Source organism: Sus scrofa, chromosome 6 (genome assembly GCF_054392235.1).
Source record: "Sus scrofa isolate SSC_HxYL_T2T_F1_AM1 chromosome 6, Sscrofa_HxYL_maternal_Yorkshire_Landrace_v2.0, whole genome shotgun sequence".
Classification (NCBI taxonomy): Eukaryota; Metazoa; Chordata; class Mammalia; order Artiodactyla; family Suidae; genus Sus; species Sus scrofa.
This window is the reverse complement of record NC_139388.1, coordinates 112526573-112548455: the sequence shown is the minus strand read 5'-3', so window position 1 is coordinate 112548455 and position 21883 is coordinate 112526573. Positions and strand designations below refer to the sequence as shown.

The window sequence follows — 21883 nt, the reverse complement described above, 5'->3', positions numbered from 1 at the left end:
CATGCCTTCTCTGCAGTTATCATTGACATATTTTATGTCTAAATTGCTCTTTTCCTACTTATTTTATATGCACACGTTTTATATGCACAAATTTTTTAAAAAACAAAAAATAAAATAGCCAACGGGCGAACCCACACCACAAATCACCTTAGATTATGGACTTCGAGGTCATAAAAAAATTGGGCTTTTTGTTTACTCTAAAGTATGATAAGCAAGATGTTATAAAGAGGACAATTTTGGGGGGATGATAATATTGCCCTGTCTATCTCCTTAAAGAACAGAGAGAAAATATTTATATCATTTGGCAACAATACAGTTTCCTCTTCCAAGAACTCAAAGTATGCATGCAAATATTAGCTGATAGCCTTGTAGAGATGGAAGAGAAGTGGGGGGAGGGCTAGATAGGGGGAAAAAGGTGGAAGAGGGAAGGAGGAAAAGAAGGAGGTGACTGCAGGGGCACGTGGTAAAGATGATAAAAATGATTTTTCTGTTTTTACTTAATAATCACTGAGGTGTCCACATCTGTGTCAGTTCACCAATAAGTCAGCTGTAGAATACACTCTCCTCAACCTAACCTTTGGTCTATAAACCAGAGCACCCTGCTTTGTAAATTTGTTCTTGCCCACTGTGTCTCTATCTCAGCTGGGAAAATGTGTCAATGTTTGTACAAACCAATCTGTTATCTCAGAGCCCAGGATTTTCTCAAAGCAGCTTCAATTCACCTTAATGAATATTTATTGAGCATCTTCTACATTCTGGGCATCCAAAGGATTTGGTGGCCCATATATACATGAAGTGCTTTTCAGAGTGAACTCCTGGGGCCAGTAACATCTGTACCAACTGGGAATTTTTAAGAAGTGCAAGTTCCAGGGCCCCACTTCATTGCTACGCAATTGCAATTTGAAACTCAGGGGTTCTGGTCTAGCTATTTGTATTTTAGCAAGTCACAGGGTGACTGTGAGACACTAAAGTTTAAGGACCATTAAAGTTGTGATAATGGATGACTTCCAATGCAGTAACAGCTCAAAAACTGTTAGATGAATGGATGAATGAATGAATGACAAAACAAAAACAACAACAAAAATGAATGAGCTGCTGTAGAGTCCAGGGACCGGATAAAGTGATTGCATATTTATAAGAATGGGAGAAAACTGCTCTGTCTCACAGCCTTCTCTGTTGGCTTTGGCAGACTCCTGTGTTCTCAGGACGGTTTGTCGATTTCTTTTTCCCTGCTCACTAATTTATTGATCCTTGTTCACTGCCAGCTGTGGGAAAAACAAAACAACAAAATAAATGAACAAAATCGGACAAAACCAGAAGCAGCAGCATTTGGGAACCAGTGATGTCATGACAGAAGTTTTGGTCCCTACTAAGAAATTGGGGTAAACGTGAATAGAGTTGGGTTTGTTATTTACAAGAGGAACAGAGTTCATTGTCAATTCACTGGGCCCCGGTGCGGAGAGAAGACAGGCTTCTCCCTCTTTCTGGAAGAGGCTGGCAGAGCTTAGCTCAGCTGTTTTAGTGAAGTCAGAACTTGCTTGGGCACACAGGACTTCCTCCACAAAAGGATTTTTTTTTTTCAATGAAAGAAACACTTTCGGGTTTTCTAAGCTTCAGTTGGCCCCCAGCCTGGCTCTCTTGCAGCCCCTGGCTTCCCACGATCTCATTGAGAGTCTAGAGGGACTTTCTTTGGCATTTAAAACCCTGCGACGTTTTGCTCAGGTCTTGGAGTGAAATAAACGCCAGCCAGAACCTCTTGAAATGAATTTCACGGGAGTCCCAGCTGGGAGCCCTGGGGAGTCATTCTGCCCCTGGGGAGCCAGGAGATGAGGACACTTTGGTTTCTAAATGTAACTTTTGTCACAGTGGAGTCTCACTTCCTGTTTTAATTCCGCTTGGAAATAAAATCTGCTGAGATTTCGTTTCAAAAGAGCAGTTCATCATCATGAAGAAAATTTCTCCGCAAATTAGAAAAGGAAATGAGAACAAAATTGTAGTCGCCATCCTGACAGCCAGTTCAATGCTAATTTGAGCCATTGCCACTGGTGGCTAAATAGACAGTATTTAGCGTGTAAAACTTGTTCTGTGTTCCGACCTCCGTGGTGTGGTGGGGGTGGGGAAAGCAGAGCACTGGAAGGGATTTAGAATGAGATGTCGGAGTCGAGCCAAGGTTGGGGGGCGAGGCAGCCTGGCAGAGGCGCCGGAGGCGAGAGTGACGGCACAGGGCTGGCTCGATGGAGGCCAGAGATCCCAGGGTCGAGGGGTCGAAGCGGGGGAGGGAGTGCGGTATGTGGGGAGCCCGCGGATCTCAAAGGCTTACGAGGCTGTCTCGTGTCAAGTTAAAGAAACGTGGACTTCACCCCCTAGGCCAAAGAGACGGGTTGAAGGTATTTCCTCTGGAAGGATGGGCTGTGCCCGATTGGCTTGCTGGAAAGGAGGAAACAGCTGGGATAATCCAGGCGAGAAGTGCCTCCTGGTATAGGCTCTTCCTCTAGCCCGAACCGCAAACACCCCCCACCCCCACCCCAGAGCAGAGTTTACAGCCCCTGCCCAAATGGAGGCACACCTGGAAATGGAATAAGGCATGCCAGAAAGTTCTTTGAAGTACCATATTTTGACTTTTAAGAAGGCATGCAGACATTTGCATTCATTAAATCAGGGTCTGAGGAAGGTGGACCATATTTGTTTCCTGTGGCCATGGGTGTCCCCCCCCATCCCCGCAGCCCCCCAGAGTCACCCATACTCCAGTCTGGGGAGGGGCCTGCTCCATGCAAGTCTCTCTGTTGACATTCCCTTCAAAATCATAGGAGTAAGGTTTTTGAACGGCAGTAAGTACATCGTCCTGAGTGAAAGGATTTATGAGTGAAAGGATTTAGCGAATTGGATTTCTTTAAATGGATTTTATCGTCATTCTCCTTTAATACCTTTCCCTCCCCTCACTCTGATAAATACTTGATTAATTGGCTTTACAGAGCAATAGCTGACTACTTGGTGGGTATAGAGTGCCAGGGGTGACACCCAGTGGGAGGTCTAGCTTTAACTTGCTTGCAGAATGTTTTCTATTTCATTTAATTTATTTATTTTCCCTTTTTAAGGCCATGGCACCTGGAGCATATGGAAGTTCCCAAGCTAGGGGTTGAATCAGAGCTGCAGCTGCCAGCAGCATCGGATCCAAGCTGCATCTGTTATCAATGCTGCAGCTTGCAGTAATGCTGGATCCCTAACCCACTGAGCCAGGCCTGGGATCAAACCGCATCCTCAAGGGCAGTATGTCAGGTTTTTAATCTGCTGGGCCACAACAGGAACTCCAGTATTTTGTATTGTATATCTGACTTTTCTAAGATTGATCTTAATAGTTAATCTTAACTGGGCACTTACTAGGTGCCAGAGATTACACTGGGGTATGTTATTTCATTTCTTCTTTACAAGAAGCCCGAGGTAGATTTGTTATTATTAATAATATGTGCATTTTACAGATGAGGAAACTAGGACTTGGAGATTTTTTAAGTTTCTTCGGTTTCCACAGCCAAGAAATATAGCAGCCAGGATATGCTCTCAGGTGGTCAAAAACCAACATGTGAGTGTTTAGCCTTTCCAACTATGGGAATAAAATCGAAACTTAGGTGGACGACTGGAGAGTAATACTTAAGATCTTTGCAACCCTGGCGCCCAGTGATTTTCTGAACTCTTAAAAGAGCAGATGGAATCTGATAAGAATTGATGGGCAGAATTTGCTGTGAAATTACACTTTTTCTCCAGGCTATCATCTTGAGACAAAAGGGTACCAAATAAGATAGACCATGATGGAAGATAATATAAGAAAGGGGGAGTTCCCGTTGTGGTTCAGTGGTTAACGAACTTGACTAGTATCCATGAGGACACCGGTTCAATTCTGGCCTTGCTCAGTGGGTTAAGGATCCAGCGTTGCTGTGAGCTGTGGGGTAGGTTGCAGATGCGGCTCAGAACCAGCGCTGCTGTGGCTGTGGTGTAGGCCAGCAGCTACAGCTCTGATTCAACCCCTAGCGTGGGAACCTCCATATGCCGCGGGTGCAGCACTAAAAAGACAAAAAGACAAAAAAAGAAAAAAAGAAAGGGAGTGTATATGTATGAATGCCTGGGTCACTTTGCTGTACAGCAGAAATTGGCACAACATTGTAAATCAACTGTAATTTAAAAAATGAAAAAAAGGGTACCCAATAAGACTTTTCCATTGAAACTTTTTTTTTTTTCATTTTCATTGAGTATGTGGGTGGAAATTGCAGAGATTAATAGATCTCAAAGAAAACTTGATTTTTTTTTTAATTGTAAAATGAAAATAAAGCTATTCTCACTGTCTTAGTCTCTTACGCCTGCCATAACAAAACATCACAGATCGGGTAGCTTAAACAAGAGAAACCACTGGAGACTGCAAAGTCCAAGATCAAGATTCCAGCAGGGCTTGGTTTCCGGTGAGACCTCTCTTCCTGGCTTGCAGATAGCTGGCTACTTTGTCCTCATATGGCCTTTCCTATGAGGGAGAGATGGAGAGAGGAAGGGGAGAGAGACAAAGAGAAATGGGGCGGGGACGAGAGAGAGAGAGAGAGAGAGAGAGAGAGAGAGAGGGATCTCTTCTTTGTATAAAGTGACCAATCCTATTAGGTTAGGGCCCCACCCTTATGACCTCATTTAACCTTAATTTCCTCCTGAAGACCCTATTTCTAAATGTTGTCATATATGGGGTTAGGGCTTCAGCCCATGCACTTGGGGGACACAGTTCATGATGTAGCAGCCACTGACATTTGCCTTGGCATCAAGCTCCCCTTACCTGGGGGAGCAGCCCAGTGACTGCTTCTGGTCTCCCCTGTGCACATGGAGAAGTCAGCTCTTCCCAGGCTGCATATTTCACTTGCCTCACCCTCCTTGTGCCTGGACTCTGGGCCCTTGTGGATGTCAAGTTCCCATCTAACACTGCCTTTCTGTGTTTTTGTTACCTTAGGCTTGCAAAGCTGTTTCTCTTCCCCTGAGTTTATTTATTTTTTATTTATTTTTATTTTTATTTTTTTGGTCTTTTTGCCCTTTCCTGTGGCATATGGAGGTTCCCAAGCTAGGAATCCAAACAGAGCTGTAGCTGCCGGCCTATGCCAGAGCCACAGCAACGTGGGATCTGAGCCGCATCTGCGACCCACACCACAGCTCACAGCAATGCCAGACCCTGAACCCACTGAGCAAGGCCAGGGATTGAACCCGCAACCACATTGTTCCTAGTCAGATTCATTAACCACTGTGCCACGACGGGAACTCCTCTTCCCCTGAATTTAAAATGCAATAGAAGTCTCATAATGAATTGCATTGTTCTTTCCGGTGCACTTTAATGGGAATCACTGTTGTATATGTTCTTCCAGTGGAACTTCCATGTCCTTTGTATACACGGCACAGAATAGCAATAATACAATTCATCATATGTCTAGAGTATTTTATAGTTTTTAAATTGATCTCATTTACCTAATGTCCTCATATGTTCACTGGGTGATCAGCAAGATGATCACCCTCATTTTACAACCAAGAAAATCACAACTCAGAAGAGTTCATTGATTCACACAGGTGAGCTGGGAAATTCTTCTTTCTGCAAATAGTGTTTTTCCTACAAGGTCTCGTTTATCACCTCACCAGGCTCTGTAGACTTATGCCCCAGTTTCTCAGTAGCATCTATTCACTCTCTTATCTTCCCTGGGTTCAGTACCCCCTTGATCCAAGAACAAATTCTTCCTGGAATTAGGTTCTGGATTATGGTGACCTTGTGTCAGTTCAAGGGCAAAGTTCTGGAAGATTCGGTGGAGCCTTGTTTGTAATATCACCCATGCGATGGCTGTCTCTGGGTGCATCAGGGTCATTTGGCAGCTGAGACAGAGCACTGCCTTGTTCATGAACACCCTGGGCTTGTTTTGACTGTACATCAATGTCGTCTCTGAGCTGGGGCTACAGTAGTTTGGGGATGCAGAGCTTCACAGATGGTAAATCAGACTATAAATACTCCACTCCTATCCCATCACAAAACCAGTCCAAGGAAAACATCAGAAACTAATTAAAACTAAGACAACAGTGCAAATATTTATAGGGGCGGAAATTCAAACAACATTAGTAAAAACAAAGCAGGCATTTCAGATCAGTATTAATTAAAGTAAAAGATACATAGTGGGATCTAATGGAATTTTTTTTTTAATCTTCAGATCTGATACCTTCAAATGATTTGTATAACTGGGAGAGAAAGCCATATAAATTATTTACTCAAAATAGTAATTAGTTTTAGACATTTGGTAAGCAATGAGATCCTGCTGTGTAGCACTGGGAACTATGCCTGGCATTTATGATGGAGCATGATAATGTGAGAAAAAGAGTGTATACATGTATGTGTGACTGGGTCACCTTGCTGTACAGTAGAAAATTGACAGAGCACTGTAAACCAGCTATAATGGAAAAAAAAAATCCTTATAAAAAATTTAAAAAATTTAGACATTTGACTTCATACTGATCATCTTGTGTTGCTCAGTGTCATAGGAAGGGCACAGGAATGGGAGTCAGGATAAATGCCACAAGGAGTTGTGTGACTTTGAGCATGTCACCTAAGTGACCTCCAGTTCTTCAGCTGAGGGGAAGAGAGAAAAGAAAAGAAGGGATGGGGAAGAGAGAGACAGCTCTGAAGACATGGTACCCAGAGAGGCTAAAATGTATAACCTCTAATGTATTGGCTCAGGCCTTGGACTTGAACTGGGGTGCCTGTGTTCAAATCCCAGCTTCATCATTCACTAACTGTGTGACCTTGACAAATTCCCTAGCTTCTCTGTGCCTTTTTTTCTTATTTGTAAAACCAATCTGCGTTGTGATCACTAAGTTAGTAAATATGTATATAAGTACTTCCAATAATGCTTAGCTCATAGTAAGTACCTGGTCAATGTTAGGTGTTACTATTACTATTAGAGGATCTTTACTTGGAGGACAAAATACTGTGCACTGGAGGAAAGAAGGAATGGAGGGGGTTTCTCTAAGGATTCTGTACTTTTGACTAGGGAATAAATAGCAAAGGTGAAGAAACTAATATTTAAGTATGTATTATTTTGGAAGATATTGTATTCCCATTGCTAGATCAGAGATGATATAAATGAGGACTGAACACAATATTTGTTCTAGGAATGAATAATCCTGTGCTAAATTTTTAAAAATTTCTGTTTTGGGGGAAAGGAATCTAAAGACCAGAGAGGTTAAGTAACTTGCTTGGGATCACAGAGCTAGCAACAGCTGAGCTGAGATTTGAGTCCAGTTCCTTATGGCTCTTCCATTGTACCATGATGCTTCTCACAAGGGGTCAGCCAGGAGGGAGACATGGATGTGCACTGCCAGAGTGAGAAGGGGCTCCTGCTTGGTGATCACCGCACAGCAGACAGGACTAGGAGTACAGGATTTCTACCAAGTGTTGCCTGGGTGCCCCTTTATCACTGGCTACTGCCCTCCCCTCACTTCCAGCTGCTACCATCATCCAGCAACCCTTTCAGCCCCCTCAGCTTCCATGACCAATACCAGGTCTGGGTGGGCTTGTTATGAGGTTGTTTCACATGTGAAATTAGCAGATACGTGGCTGACCTCAGCTGGCCCAAGGTAGGAATTCAGTGTGAGTGTTTTACTTCTTTTGCCCCCTGAACTTCCACAGCGATAATGCCTACCTAAGGCCAATGATCCAGTTCATAAAGATGTTCATGTTAAAAGCATTTCTCTTGCCAATCGCTGTATGAGCTGTTAGGGATACAGAGGTGAGTGAAGCACACAGAAAGCTGCCCTCTGGGAGTTTACATGTAACTAGGGATGAAGCCATACTACAGGTACATGCAGAGAGGCACGTGGCTATGCTGGCAGTGGGAGAATTGGGAAGGTGTTTTGAGCCAGGGAGGTGTGCAGGGAAGGGCAAAATAGAGACAAGTGCAGATGCCGGGTGAGGGGATAGATGTATGCAGGAGGAGCAGTCAGGAGATTGTCTCCCCCTTTCATCTGTGGCCTCTTCTATGTCAGGTGATTGAGGGAGAATTGAAGGGAAATTATTGAGAATTGAAGGGAAATTATTGAAATCACCATATGGATTTGGTGACTGGTGGGTGTGAAAACTCAGGGAAAGAATTCTGCCTATGTTTCTAGTTGATAGACAGAGCAGGTGGTGACCATTTAGCAGAGGTAGGAAAAGCCAGATGAGGACAGTGTTGGCTCCCAGCTCAGCAGTGTAATGGGGACAAAACTCTACTCTCTTGCAAAAAGCACCCATGGTGAGAATACCCAGCAGGGAGGGGTGCTGAACCCCTGTGCATTAGGTAAGGTGGGGGCCTCGGGAGACAGCTCTCAGAGGGAGAGGCATCCCCACTACAAAGGAAGGGATTTCTGAGGTACAGAGGAGCTGCAGCAGGCAGGGCTCAGCTATGGAATGAAGGAAGGCACTTCATTCATTCATTTCTTCATCCCGTCATTCATTGAGTGCCTGCTGCGGGCTGGCTTGGAGCTAAAGGGAGGGAGGCAGAGATAGAAGAGCCAGTGCCTGTCCCCCAGAGTCTCACAGACTAGCTGTGAAGGAAGGAGTTACTAGGGGAAGCATGTTCAGTACAATCCATGCTATGGTAAAAGAGAGAAAGTATGAAGTTAGGGGAAGACTTTCTGGAAGAGGTGGCATTTAACGTGGGTCTTGAGAGGTCTGTAGAAATTGGCCAGAGACTAGGACCTACACTTTCCAACAGAGGAAACAGCCTGTGCAAAATGTGGGGAGGAGCAGGGTGGAACCAGCCAGAGATTCAGGGTGCATATCATAGGTAGCAGGTGACCTTGGATTCTAAAAATGAACTTTGGAAAAAAAATGTTACTGTGAGATGATGGATGTGTTAATGAACTTGGTCGTGGTAATCATTTCATGACAGATACATGTATTAAATCACATCTTACACCTAAAAAGAAAAAAAAATGTATTATGTATGTTATATATGCTTTTTTTTTTTTTTCTCTTTAGGAGGACACCCACGGCATATGGAAGTTTCCTGGCAAGAGGTCGAACCAGAGCTACCGCTGCTGGTCTACACCACAGCCACAGCAGTGTGGGCTCCAAGCTGTGTCTGCAACCTACACTGCAGCTCACGACAACTCACCAAATACTTGACCTACTGAGAGAGACCAAAGATCAAACCCATACCCTCGTGGATACTAGTCGGATGAGTTTCCACTGCACCACAAGGGGAACTCCTATGCTATTTTTATTTGAAAATCATAAATAATAAAGCTTAATAAAGCTGTAGAGGAGTTCCCTTTGTGGCTCAGTGGTTAACGAACCCAACCAACTAGGATCCATGAGGATGCAGGTTTGATCCCTGACCTCGCTCAGTGGGTTAGGGATCTGGTGTTGCTGTGAACTGTGGTGTAGGTTGCAGATGAGCCTTGGATCCCATATTGCTGTGGCTGAAGCATAGGCCAGCAGCTGTAGCTCCAAGATTTGACCCCTAGCCTGGGAACGTCCATAAAAAGAAAAAAACAAAAAACAAAAAGCTGGAGAACACAAAGACTTTTGTTACCCACCCTTTCAATTCAGATCCCAAGAGGGGTCTTTCTGCCCAGTGTCTTTCACACCTATAAACTCAGACTGAGCTGGGTTCAGAGGCAAAGGATGGGTGTATTCTTTGATCAAGTAATGGAGAAGGACTGTGAGCTAGAGCACAGCCCACACAAGGCTGTGGTGAGGCTCTTGTCAGTGGGGACGGGGGGTGGGGGGGGACGGGGAGGGGGGTTGCGTTCTCGCGAGCGCTGCTCAGGCTCCACAGAGCAGGGCCCTGAGCAGCGCTTCTGCACGCCGCCATCTTGGATTGAGGTGCGTGCGCGGCGCTTCTGTGGAGCTGAGGCCGGTGGCCTGGCCATTTCATGCTGCATGTGAGGCCTTTCCACGCGACACCCTGTGTGCAAGTGAAACGGCGAAGCACGAAAGAAGTGCCCTGGTGTGTTTTACCGTTACCTAAGGACAGGTGGGTCCTTCCTGACCAAGACAGGCGATGTCGATTCTGGTCAAACCCACAGAACACTCCTCCCTGCACCCCGCATTCCACTCTGCTGCGTTGCTGTGGGAGAAAATCTCCCTGTAGGAAGGAGAGACCCCCCAGCCATGATGACTAAGCAAAGCCCAGCCAACTGCCCCAACCACCCTCCCCCACGCATTTGCTTCTGTAAACTTGTTTCCGCATCTACTACCTTGCCTGACCTCACTCTGGTCCGACCAGCCAAGCATGGACGGGGAAGAGGTAGCCCATAAAAGCCTTGTGAAACCCTTCTTCCGGGGTCAGACCCCGGAGAGCATTCTCCTCTGAGCCCGCCGGCATAATAAACCTGAGTTCTCCAATGCTCCGAGTGCTCTTTTGGTTTTTCTCCAGGTGAAAGAGCTGATCCACTGCAGCCACAGAGCTGTTGGAGCTGGTACACTACAGCCCCAGGGCTGTCTCTAGAGCTGATACACTGCGTGCATCAGGGCTGCTGAGCAGCTGCTGTAACATTTCCGCCGCTCAAGTGGGTCAAAACCTCTGCTTTTCTCTCTTCAGCAAACGCTGCCCTGGGTCCTCCTTTGCCAGGATTGGAGTCTGGACATCTGGGTCTCATCCTTGTTCTGCAAAGACTTCCTGCGGTGAGTACAGGCCAGGCCCTTAATTTCCATTTCTCCATTTTGAAGATGAGCTTGTCCACACCCAACTTTGCTGGAGAAGTTCAGACTGAGGTGTCTGCCTAAGTTCCCTGGTCCTCCTCTGGGCTTGTATTCTGGGGAATGGATTATCGGCATGAGATGCTCAACTTCAGTTCCTTCGGTCAAGTGTTGTTAAATAACCTGTTCTCACTCCCTTTCTTTCCCTTCATTTTCTTCCTGCCGCCTCCTCACCAGGTTGAGGAGCTGGAGAAAGAGGACTTGGTTTTAAATTAAGAACCTGTCAATGCCTCCTTCTGTTCTGACATGATTCCTTCTCTCTTCACTAGAGGAGCCGGGCATTTCCCTGGGGTAGTTTGTTCTTATATTCCTAAACAGCCCTACCAAATCATTGCAACTGGTATGAAGAAAGAACAACCTGAGCTGGGCTTGGCTGCTGTTCTCTGTTGGTATAAGGAATAGATCAAAGAGATAGTAGAGGAAAGCATCGATTTAAGCCAGAAGATAGCTGAGCAAGTTACAGACTACATAAGGAAGTATTATTAACTGCAAATTAAATACCTATTTTGGAAATATCATAGTTTTTCAGATTATTATAACGTTCCAAAAGAGAACTTGGAAATCACCTAGTCCTACCCTATTTTTTTATAGATGAGGAAATTTAAGACTAAAAATAAGCTAACTCACCCAAGGTCATAGTGATATTGTTTGGTCTTATTTTGAGAGCTGTGAAATAAAATGATAGAACAAAGAAGGGCTAATCTTCTAAAAAAAGAGTTCAGCAAACTTTTTCTCTAAGAGCCAGAGAGTGAATATTTTAGGTATGGGAGCCATACAGTTTCTGCCATTGTAGCAAAAGGAGCCACATGTAAAGGAATAGGCATAGCTATGTCCTAATAAAACTTTATTCACAAAAACAGGTAATGACACCACGATGGCTATAGCAGTTTTGTTTTGTTTTGTTTTGTTTTGTTTTAAGAAAAGGAAAACAAATGCTGATGAGGATGTGGAGAAATTGCAACCCTCATACCTTGCTGGTGGGAATAATATGGTGTGTGTAAATAAAAACTGGTAAAATGGTGTAGCCACTGTGGAAAACAATTTGACAGTTCCTCCAAATTATAAAATTACCATACAACACAGCAGTTCTTCTCCTAGGTATATGCCCCAAATAATCGAAAACAGGGATCCAAACAAGTAAATATACACGTAGTTTTGTAGGAGCACTATTCACAATAACTAAATAGTGGAAATAGCTCAAGTGTCCAAGAGTGGATAAACAAATCTTTACATATACATAAAAAAGAATGACTTTCAGTCATGGAAAGGAATAAAGAACTGACACATGCTGTAATGTGGACAAACCTGAAAACCATTATGCTAAATGAAAGAAGCCAGATGCAAAAGGCTGTATGTTGTGTGATTTCATTTATGTGAAACCTCCAGAGTAAATAAATCCAAAGAGACAGAACACAAATAGGTGAGGTGGTTTCGAGGGCCTGGGAGGAGGAGGAAAAGGGGAGACATTGCTTAATGGGTACAGGATTTTACTTTGAAATGATGGAAATGTTTTGGAACTATATGGAGATGGTGGTTGCACAACACTGTGAATGTACTAAATAATTTTCTGTTATGTGAATTTCGCCTCAACAAATTATTAAAAAAACAAAAACAACCAAAAAAAAAAAAACAAAACAAAAACAAAAAAACAAGGAGTTCCTGTTGTGGCGCAGTGGTTAACAAATCCGACTAGGAACCATGAGGTTGCAGGTTCGATCCATGGCCTTGCTCAGTGGGTTAAGGATCTGGCATTGCCATGAGCTGTGGTGTAGGTTATAGACTTTGGCTTGGATCCCGAGTTGCTGTGGCTCTGGCCTAGGCCGGTGGCTACTCTCCGATTAGACCCCTGGGAATGTCCATATGCTGCTGAAGCGGCCCTAGAAAAGGCAAAAAGACAAAAAACAAACAAACAAAAAACAGGCAACAAGGTGCATGGATGATAATATGCCAATTCCTGTTATAAAAGAAAGATAGGATGGTTCAATGACAGTGAGTTTTTACTGTCAAGGATGTTTGTGTTATTACAATTACTTATCCCATCAAGGAAGAGAAACAAAACAATTTTCCAGGTGTAATATTTTCAGGGCCTAGAAAATTGAGTACAAAGATGTCTCCAAACCTAACTCGGTGGATATTGGACAAATTTCAGACAAAATTTAAATCCATTGAATCTTTTGATAAAGATCAAATTCATGTTGAAGGGCTTTTTACTATTTTTAGAACCTATTGGACATCTACCATCCCAATTTTGGGAAATAAAATAAATGTTTGGGGCTTTTTGTCAACTTCCTGTTTCTAAGGAAGAAGAACCTAGAAAAGTCTCATGTAAAATGTGCCAGAAGCTTTTGGGACATCAAAGAATTCCCAAGAAACAAGGGAATTTGTTCAGTGTAAAAGAATCTGAAAGAACACACTAGATAATTTTATTTAGTAAATATACAGGATAACTCTTTCTCAAAGATAATTTAAGGGATTTAGTCAATTTGGGGTTCAATGACCCCAAAGCCATGTCTAATTCAAACATGAAAACAAACCGTGAGCTATGGAAAGATGAGAAATTCTCATGTGAAACTGGACAGCTTGGCCTGACAGGGCTCCCTCCTACTTTAAATTCATTTGAACTGTTGGGAAATGTGAGACAGAGGCTGTTTCCCTTCTTTCTCCCCTTCTTCCCTTCCTCCCTCCCTCCTTTCCCTCTGCTTTTTACTTTTTACCTTAAAAAAGTTCCCTCGCTGGGGGTTGAATCCGAGTTGCAGCTGCTAGCCTATACCACAGCAACACAGGATCCAATCCGTGTCTGTGATCTGCACCACAGCTCATGGCAATGCAGGATCCTTAACCCACTGAGTAGGGCCAGGGATCAAACCCGCATCCTCGTGGATGCTAGTCAGGTTTATTACCACCGAGCCACCACGGGAATTTTGGAAAGGCTGTTTTCAAAGGAGAAGAGGATAGAAAAGAAATGATGTCTGTGATTTGATTTTTGTGTGTCAGGCCAGCTCTCCCAGGTGATAGAGGTACTTACCATAGCCCCAGTTCACTGGAGGACAAGCCCATTTAGGAGGCTTTTGTTCAAAGAATAGCCATGGGAGTTCCTGTCGTGGCTCGGTGGTTAATGAATCTGATAAGTATCCAAGAGGACTTGGGTTTGATATCTGGCCTTGCTCAGTGGGTTAAGGATCCGGCATTGCCAGGAGCTGTGGTGTAGGTGGCAGACTTGGCTTGAATCCCTCATTGCTGTGGCTGTGGTGTAGGCCAGCAGCTACAGCTCTGATTTGATCCCTAGCCTGGGAACTTCCATATGCTGCAGATGTGGCCCTAAAAATAAATAAGTAAATAAATAAATAAATAAATAAATAAAAGCAAAGATAGCTGTGTTGTGTGTTTCAGGTTATGACAGGATCCATTTAGGCTTTAAAAGAGTCACTAAAAAGAAGGGTTGCCTGTCATTAGAATGGCTCATTCCAGAATGAGGACTGTCTTTCATGCCACCCTGCTTCCTAATTCAAATGGAGTTCTGAGACAGCCCTCTCTCTCCTTGAGGAAACATCAAACAGACCTTATTTACATCTTAGTGTGAATGAGTTTAAGACAATGGGTGTTTATACTTAGCCCAATTGTGTGAAACAAGTGCTGTTTCCTGAGTTCTGATTCCTGGGAGCAGATTGAAACTGTATAGACAGAAGGCCCCTTGGGGACCCTGGACATTCATTTATTGGGGCTCCCAGTTCTGCCCAAGACTGCAGCTGGCCCAGGAAGGGTCAACATGGGTGTTGGGACTGTGGATGAGAAACTCTTGGAATGAAGGGCAGACACCAAAACACTTAAGGACGTTTCTTTTCTTTTTTCTTTTTTTTTTTTTTTTGTCTTTTCTAGGGCCGCTTCCCGCGGCATACGGAGGTTCCCAGGCTAGGGGTCTAATCGGAGCTGTAGCCACCAGCCTATGCCAGAGCCACAGCAACTCAGGTTCCGATCCGAGTCTGCAACCTATACCACAGCTCACGGCAAAGCCGGATCCTTAACCCACTGAGCAAGGCCAGGGATCGAACCTGCAACCTTATGGTTCTTAGTCGGATTTGTTAACCACTACGCCACGATGGGAACTCCTTAAGGACATTTCTTGATCCATGTAGCTCCAGATTCTTTTAGCTTTAGATTGAAAAAGGTGTTCACAGGCAAGGTGGAAGGAGGGTTATTGGTGATTCTTTTTTTTTTCTCCTTTATGTTTTATTGTATTTTCTGCAGTGAGCTGTATTACTTTAATAATCAGGAAAAAAAAGAACTTAAAAATGTAAAATTAGAAAAACCATTTCCTGACTATAAATTATTTTCACTGGTTCACAGACTCATCCAAACTTTCAATTTGTTATATCCTTCTGAAACTGCTTCTTAAAATAATTGTGATAGGAAAATTCTTAAGAATTACTTTGGCTGTAGCTTTTGGTCAGATTGATCGATGTTTTCTGACCACATAGCCATGGGGAGCTGGAAGGGCTAGATGTTCTGATCACACTGGGGTGCGGACAGATCACCATGCTCGGCTTGATTGAAAGAGACAGTTGGAGTCGTTGTTGGAACTGTTCTGTTTCTGTGTGCTGAGACACAGTCTTAGAAGTGGATGCCCTTTTGTACCATTCCCTACATCCTTAAACTAAAATATCACAAATCCTATGCTCATTGTTTATAATCTTACCTGATTGTGGAGAAGGGGGGATGAATGAGTGGGGACCCCAGCATACTACATCATTATGAACTTCAAGGAGACAAGTATTAAAAAAAAATGTGTATATACACATACACACACACTAAATATGTATAAATATAAATGTATATACATTTAATATTTTAAAAATAATGTCCATGTGGATACTGTATCTTGGGGTCCATATGTATGTATTTGGATGCTGTCTCACTACCTTTCAGGTCATAGGTATATACTCTTTACAAGCTTTCTCTGATCTTTGGTTTCCATATTTTATACTTTTGTTACTATAAGCATATACCTCTTAGATCAATATCAAGGTCTGGAAGAAAGTAGGAATATTTCATTATCAAAGAAAGTTGCTGGGTCTGGCTTTACATTCGAAAGCTACAATAAAGCATCTAATTGCCAAACCAGATACACTTCAACAACCACTTTCATCTTAGTTCAGTAACAGCACGCCAGCCCCTCCTGCTCCTGCTGCTTTCGATTATGTGAGGGCAGCAGACAGGTGTTCCACATGTCACAGGTAATCAGCTCAGGAGTCATCAGCTCTGACTGAAATTAGGTTGAAAGCTGTATAATGTCAGAATGATGATTCTCTCCTTTTATTTATTTTTTATTTTTTAATTTTTTTGGTCATTTTAGGGTCATGCCTGTGGCATGTGGAAGTTCCCAGGCTAGGGGCCGAATCAGAGCTGTAGCTGCTGGCCTCCACCACAGCCACAGCAACGTGGGATCTGAGCTGCGTCTGCAACCTATACCACAGCTTGCAGCAAGCCCAGGGATAGAACCCACATCCAACCCATGGATACTAGTCAGGTTTGTTTCCACTGAGCCATGATGGGAACTCCCAATTCTCTCCTTTTAGGTATTTACACTTTGCAATAAGATTATAATATCAACAGGTCAGTTTTCGAATCTTCATCAAGAAGCTGCCTTTTTTTTTTTTTTTTTTTTTTTTTGAGTGGAGATTCCTCTCCTTTCCTGGGCAGTTAGAATCCTTACCAAGGAATTCCTTTTGTGGTGCAGTGGAAATGAATTTGACTAGGACTAGGAACTGTGAGGTTTTGGGTTCGATCCCTGGCCTTGCTCAGTGGGTTAAGGATCTGACGTTGCCATGAGCTGTGGTGTAGGTTGCAGACACAGCTTGGTTCTGGCGTTGCTGTGGCTGTGGTGTAGGCTGGCAGCTACAGGTCCAATTTGACTCCTAGCCTGGGAACCTCCACATGCTGCAGGCGCAGCCCTAACAAGCAAAAAAACAAAAAAGAATCCTTGCCAAGGCATTTCCTACCCCACATCCGCTTTTGTCCCTTACAAGGACTATTTGAGACAGATCACTTGTCTCTAGTGGAATGCATTCTGATTTCTAATTTTCAGTCCTTGAAAGTAAAGCATATGATGGAAACAGTTTGGGTTTCTGCAGAGACTGGCCTGTTTGAACTCCATATCATGTCTCTGTTCCAATCTGGGTTTTGCACATTTGGAGCCTCTCATCTTGCAAGGACAGCATGACTTTGATTAGCTGTCCAGGTCAACCAAGGGCTGGAACAGATGATCTCTTTGGTAATCAAGAAATTTAAGAGAGTCCAGCCATCTGTTTCAGCTTGGCACCCTCAGGGTGGCTCTATGTTGGTGGATTCACCAAGTCCCCAACTCTTCGCTTTGTAAGATCAGATGCTCAGTAGCATCAGATCCTCCAGAGCAAATAAGGCTTTGGGAGACTGATTCCTAGTAATCAAACTCACAGAAGGCTGATAGATAAGCCTATCTCATCATGTGCTTGTGAAGATTAAATGAGAACATGGATATAAAGCTTACTTACCTCTGGCCTGGCCAATACAGTAAGTGTACTGTAAACATTGGCTTTTATTTTATCCAGTGACCTGTGTTTGCAGCACAGGATAAATACCAAGTGATAGTTACTCTTTGGCTTCCTCTTTCGATTCTGAAATTCATGCAGAGCACCATCCTTCTAACAGGACATTAGTCACAAAGTGCTAAAATAGGTGATTTTTTAAAAAGTTCCAGTCTTCAGGGTGCACTGGTCCTAAACTCTAGAGACACTTATGTTTCTTAATCCACAGGAGAGGTGCTCTTGTCTCCTGATTATATTTGGCAGAGTTGCTGACCCATGTTTACAACTCTGAAGTGCTGGCTTCTGCATACAGAAGGCTGATCCTACCCATTGTACTCTGATTCTTGTTTGCATCCATTGTGATTGATAGTGCCCGCAGGTATTCCTGGTGCTGCCTCTCCCAGCTGCTATAGCACAATGCCCATCAGTGATCCACTCACTGTCTGCACTTAGGGAGTAATCACAGTGCTGGCTTGTTATGTAGGTCCAGAGAATTTGGTGGTGTTCACCATGATCTAAAGAAGGGCTCCACCTCTGATTTTTGTTGTGCATGGAGTTGCAGTGCCTCCTGTCTCCCCTGCCTTTCGAGTCAAGCCTTTGGGAAACAGAGAGCAGAGCCCTAGTAGACTGAGATAGGAAACTGGTTACAGTTCATTGGGAGTGAGGGAATGGTCTGGAGCATAAAACTCTGCCCAGGAAGAAGACCTTATCTTAAGGTGGGGCTGGTGTTGGAGGTAGGGGTGCTAGGTAGCCAGGGGCCAGCAGGAAAGCATATTCTATTCCCAGGTGGTCTGAGGGGAAACGGCATGTTGAAAAGAGAACTGGAGTGGGAACAGGAGTCAGCACTGTCCTTCACTGTAGCCCCCAGGTGGATTCTCCCGATGTCAGTGCTGAAGGGTGCCTCTTGCCTTGGCATGAGCAAGAGAGACAAAGCATTTGGAAAGGCATGGCAGCTAAGATAAGACATTAGTATAACCTCTACTCCATCTACTCTTGCCTTTCTCCTGGGGGAATCAGAGCTGAGTGTCTGCAGATGGTTACTCTTGGTGAAGTAGTAGAAGTTTATCCTCTCCTGAGCCATGTGGCAATGCCATCTACCTGTCTGGAGCAATGTGATAGATAGGTCATAACTCTTCAACATCAGCTCAAGAGGCATGCAAAAAATAAGCTTCATTTAGATTCCGGCTTAAAAAGAAAAACACAAACAAATCATATCAATTTGGGTCAGGGAGTTAATCAGTCTTACTAACAGGAAAGTCTTCATACCTCAGCATAATGAATATTTCTTTTCTTTTTTTTTTTCTTTTTTTTTTTTTTTTTGCTTTTTAGGGCTGCACCTGCATCATGTGAAGGTTCCCAGGATAGGGGTCTAACTGGAGCTGAAGCTGCTGGCCTATACCACAGTCACACCAGATCTGAGCCTAGTTTTCGACCTACAACACAGCTCACGGCAGTGCTGGATCCTTAACCCATGGAGCAAGGCCACAAACTCATGGTTCTAGTCGGATTTGTGACTGCTGCGTCACGACAGGAACTCCCCAATCAGTGTGTCTTTGAATAAGGAAGTACTCTGTTTCTCCTTGTCATTAAATCCACTGAGGCAAATGTGGGGTGTTTGTCCCAAATCACAGCAGGATGTGCCAGGCACTCCTGCCTCCTAGAGCCGTAGAGGACCTCTCTGCACCTTCTCTCTAGCATCCCAGGTATGAGGTATGAGCCACAGACTATGTGCTCTCCAATTTCTCCTGCCCCTGGCCAGTAGTGTGATAGCATATTTCTTGGTGTGGATGTGCATGTGATTCCCTGCTGCCAGTGGCAGGAGTGCTCTGCCAGGTCCACTCAGAAAGGCCAGGCTGGGATGGATGGGGGTGACCTCCAACAGGCAGGGCTCCAAGCATCTCAGACCCCTGATACTCACGTGCCACACTCCCATTTCCTCTGATAATTTTCAGGCAATGTAAAAAGAGGGAGGAAGTCATCAAAGAGTAGCCTTTAGCATCTTCAGCCATAGGAAAAATACCCTGATTTATTAGAAATGTTTCAGTTAAACCATTAGCTCAACCTCTGCTATACTCAGTCCTGCCATAGGGGGTGCTGGAGGGCAGGAGGGGGAGAAGGCACTTGCTCTTTCTTATAGTGCTTATGGTCTCCGCAGCAGAGTCTTCACCTTGGCAGCCATGGTTGATTCCAGAAGCCTGAAGTTCCAGTTACCAGGTTTCCTTCCCTGGCACCCACTTTAGAGACACCAGCACCAGCCTAGCCTCTCTTTGGCTCCAGGTTCCACTAACCCCAGCCCCCAGGTGATAGCTGCTTCCTGCAGTGAGTATGTCTTTGTGTGACCTTGGGTTCTTGTCTGACCTTTTTGCACTTCAAAACCTGCTTAACCAAGTCCTGTTTTAGATGATTTCTGTCAAAACTTGTATGATTTCAAAAAAACAGAAATGGCTGTTTCTTTTTTTCCTTTTTTGGCTGCCCTATGGCATGTGGAGTTTCCAGGGCAGTGATCTCATCAGATCTGTTGCCTACATCAGCTCTGGCAACGCTGTGTCTTTTAGCCCACTGTGCTGGGCTAGGGATCGAACCTGCATCCTGGCACTGCTGCTGATCCTGCTGTGGCACAGCGGAAACTCCAGAAATGGCTCTTTCAATAATTCAGTCCATTAACACTCATGGAGGGCAGTTCTAGCTTTATGCTGAAGTTACAAAGGTAAACAAAATGCATCTCTGTCTTTGAGAAGAATCAATGTTGAGTAATGATAACAGTGGTCTCTATAGAACTCTGGTTTTGACAAGCAACAACAACAAAACGCAAATGATTAGAATTAACACATCATTTAAAGAAAGAAAAAAAATATACTATTGAAAATGGACCAAGGTCTAAACCGGGAATTCACAGAAGAAATAATAAAAGTGGTCAAGATTTATATAAATTGATGCTTAACCTCATTTTAATGGAGGAAATTCAAATTATAGTCATGCACAGCTGGGTGTGAGTACAGCCACTTAAGAGTCACTTTGTATAACCCATCACCCTGAAGTTCTATTGTTAATAGCTGCCCCAGAGAGAGACTTGAACCATGTACCAAAGGAAGCACCTACAAAGATCTTCTTCATGTAATGTTATTTTTAACAGTGAGAAATTAAGGGAGTTCCTGTTGTGGCTCAGTGGAAATGACTAGTATCCATGAGGATGTGGGTTCGATCCCTGGCCTAGCTCAGTGGGTTAAAGATACCACGTTGCTGTGAGCTGTGGTGTAAGCCGGTGGCTGTAGCTCCAATTTGACCCCGAGTTTGGGAACTTTCATATGTAGTGGGTACGGCCCTAAAAAGCAAGAAGAAAAACCAGTGAGAAATTCAAAATAATAGAAATATTCATTAAAAACAGGAATAGCTAAATAGATAATTGTACACCTTTTTTTTAAAGGATTTTTATTTTTTCTATTATAGGTGATTTACATTGTTCTGTCAATTTCTGCTGTACACTAAGTACCCAGTGATACATACATATATGTGTGTGTGTATATGTATATACATATATATTCTTTTTCTCACATTATCCTCCATCATGTTCCATCACAAGTAACTAGATATACTTCCCTGTGCTATACAGCAGGATCTTGTACACACTTTTTGTGGAAAATATGCTGCAGTTTTCTAAAATGAGGTGGACCTAAATATACTGACATAAAAAATTGTTTAAGCCATATAAAAACATATACACACATAGATATCTTTTCTATGGGCAACTCCTTGAAGAAAAGCCTGGAAGCATATACATTATGTTGCTGATATTTGTAGAAAGAGGACTAAAATAGGGGGCATTGGAGAAGGGAAAAATCAAAGGGTACAAACAAAACACAAGCCCCTCTAATTTTCAAATCACCCTTTTACATAAAATGTCACTTACTCCTTATATTGACCTTATGGTGTAAGCATCATTTCCACTTACAGATGAGGGAACCTCAGCTGAGAGATGCTAAGCCACTCTTACAAACACAACTAGTAGAGAAATCCCTGGGCTTGAGGCTCTACTTTCCCCAGGCTCCAGAAGGATTAGGTGGTTAGGTTAATTGGAACTTGTCTTTGTCACTTTTCACTTTTAATGATTTCTCACTGTTTTAAGTGAAAGACACTTTGAGGTACCTCAGACAATCTACCATCTGTCAGAGTGAGGAGGGGAAAGAAAACAATTCGCAAGCTATCAAAAGATAGTCCTGATATTTAAGATTCTCTACCTTGCATTTTCCAGGTGGGAACTTAGGGTCAGGCGTCAAAGGACCAGAGCATCTGCACCCTAGCTTCTCCCACTGTGGAGTACAAAACTCTGCCCTCAAGTAGCAGGAGGAGCAGGGAAGCGGGAGGCAGTGGGGACAAGAACTGAGCTTTGACTGCCATTCCCCCAGTGGCTAAGAGCTGCAGAGCCCCTGGTGGGGGTTAGGGAGGGCCCCTGGGGACCTGGGCCTTGCCTTCAAGAGCTCTGATTCCTTCATCTTAATGATAGCTTCAAATGAGGTTTGGTTGTTCTTAGCAAGTACATTTACTGAAACCATTGATGTGTCAAATGTGAACAAAAATACCACATTTT

General features: G+C 43.7%; 1 protein-coding gene across 1 annotated transcript in view; it reads left to right on the top strand.

Annotated features, from left to right (window-relative positions):
• Positions 1-21883, top strand: part of LOC106510679 (uncharacterized) — a 99085-nt gene that overhangs the window by 50065 nt on the left and 27137 nt on the right. The window contains exon 4 of the mRNA XM_084959116.1: positions 10581-10663. The gene's annotated coding sequence lies outside the window, so the exon portion shown is untranslated. The remainder of the gene's footprint in view (positions 1-10580; positions 10664-21883) is intronic.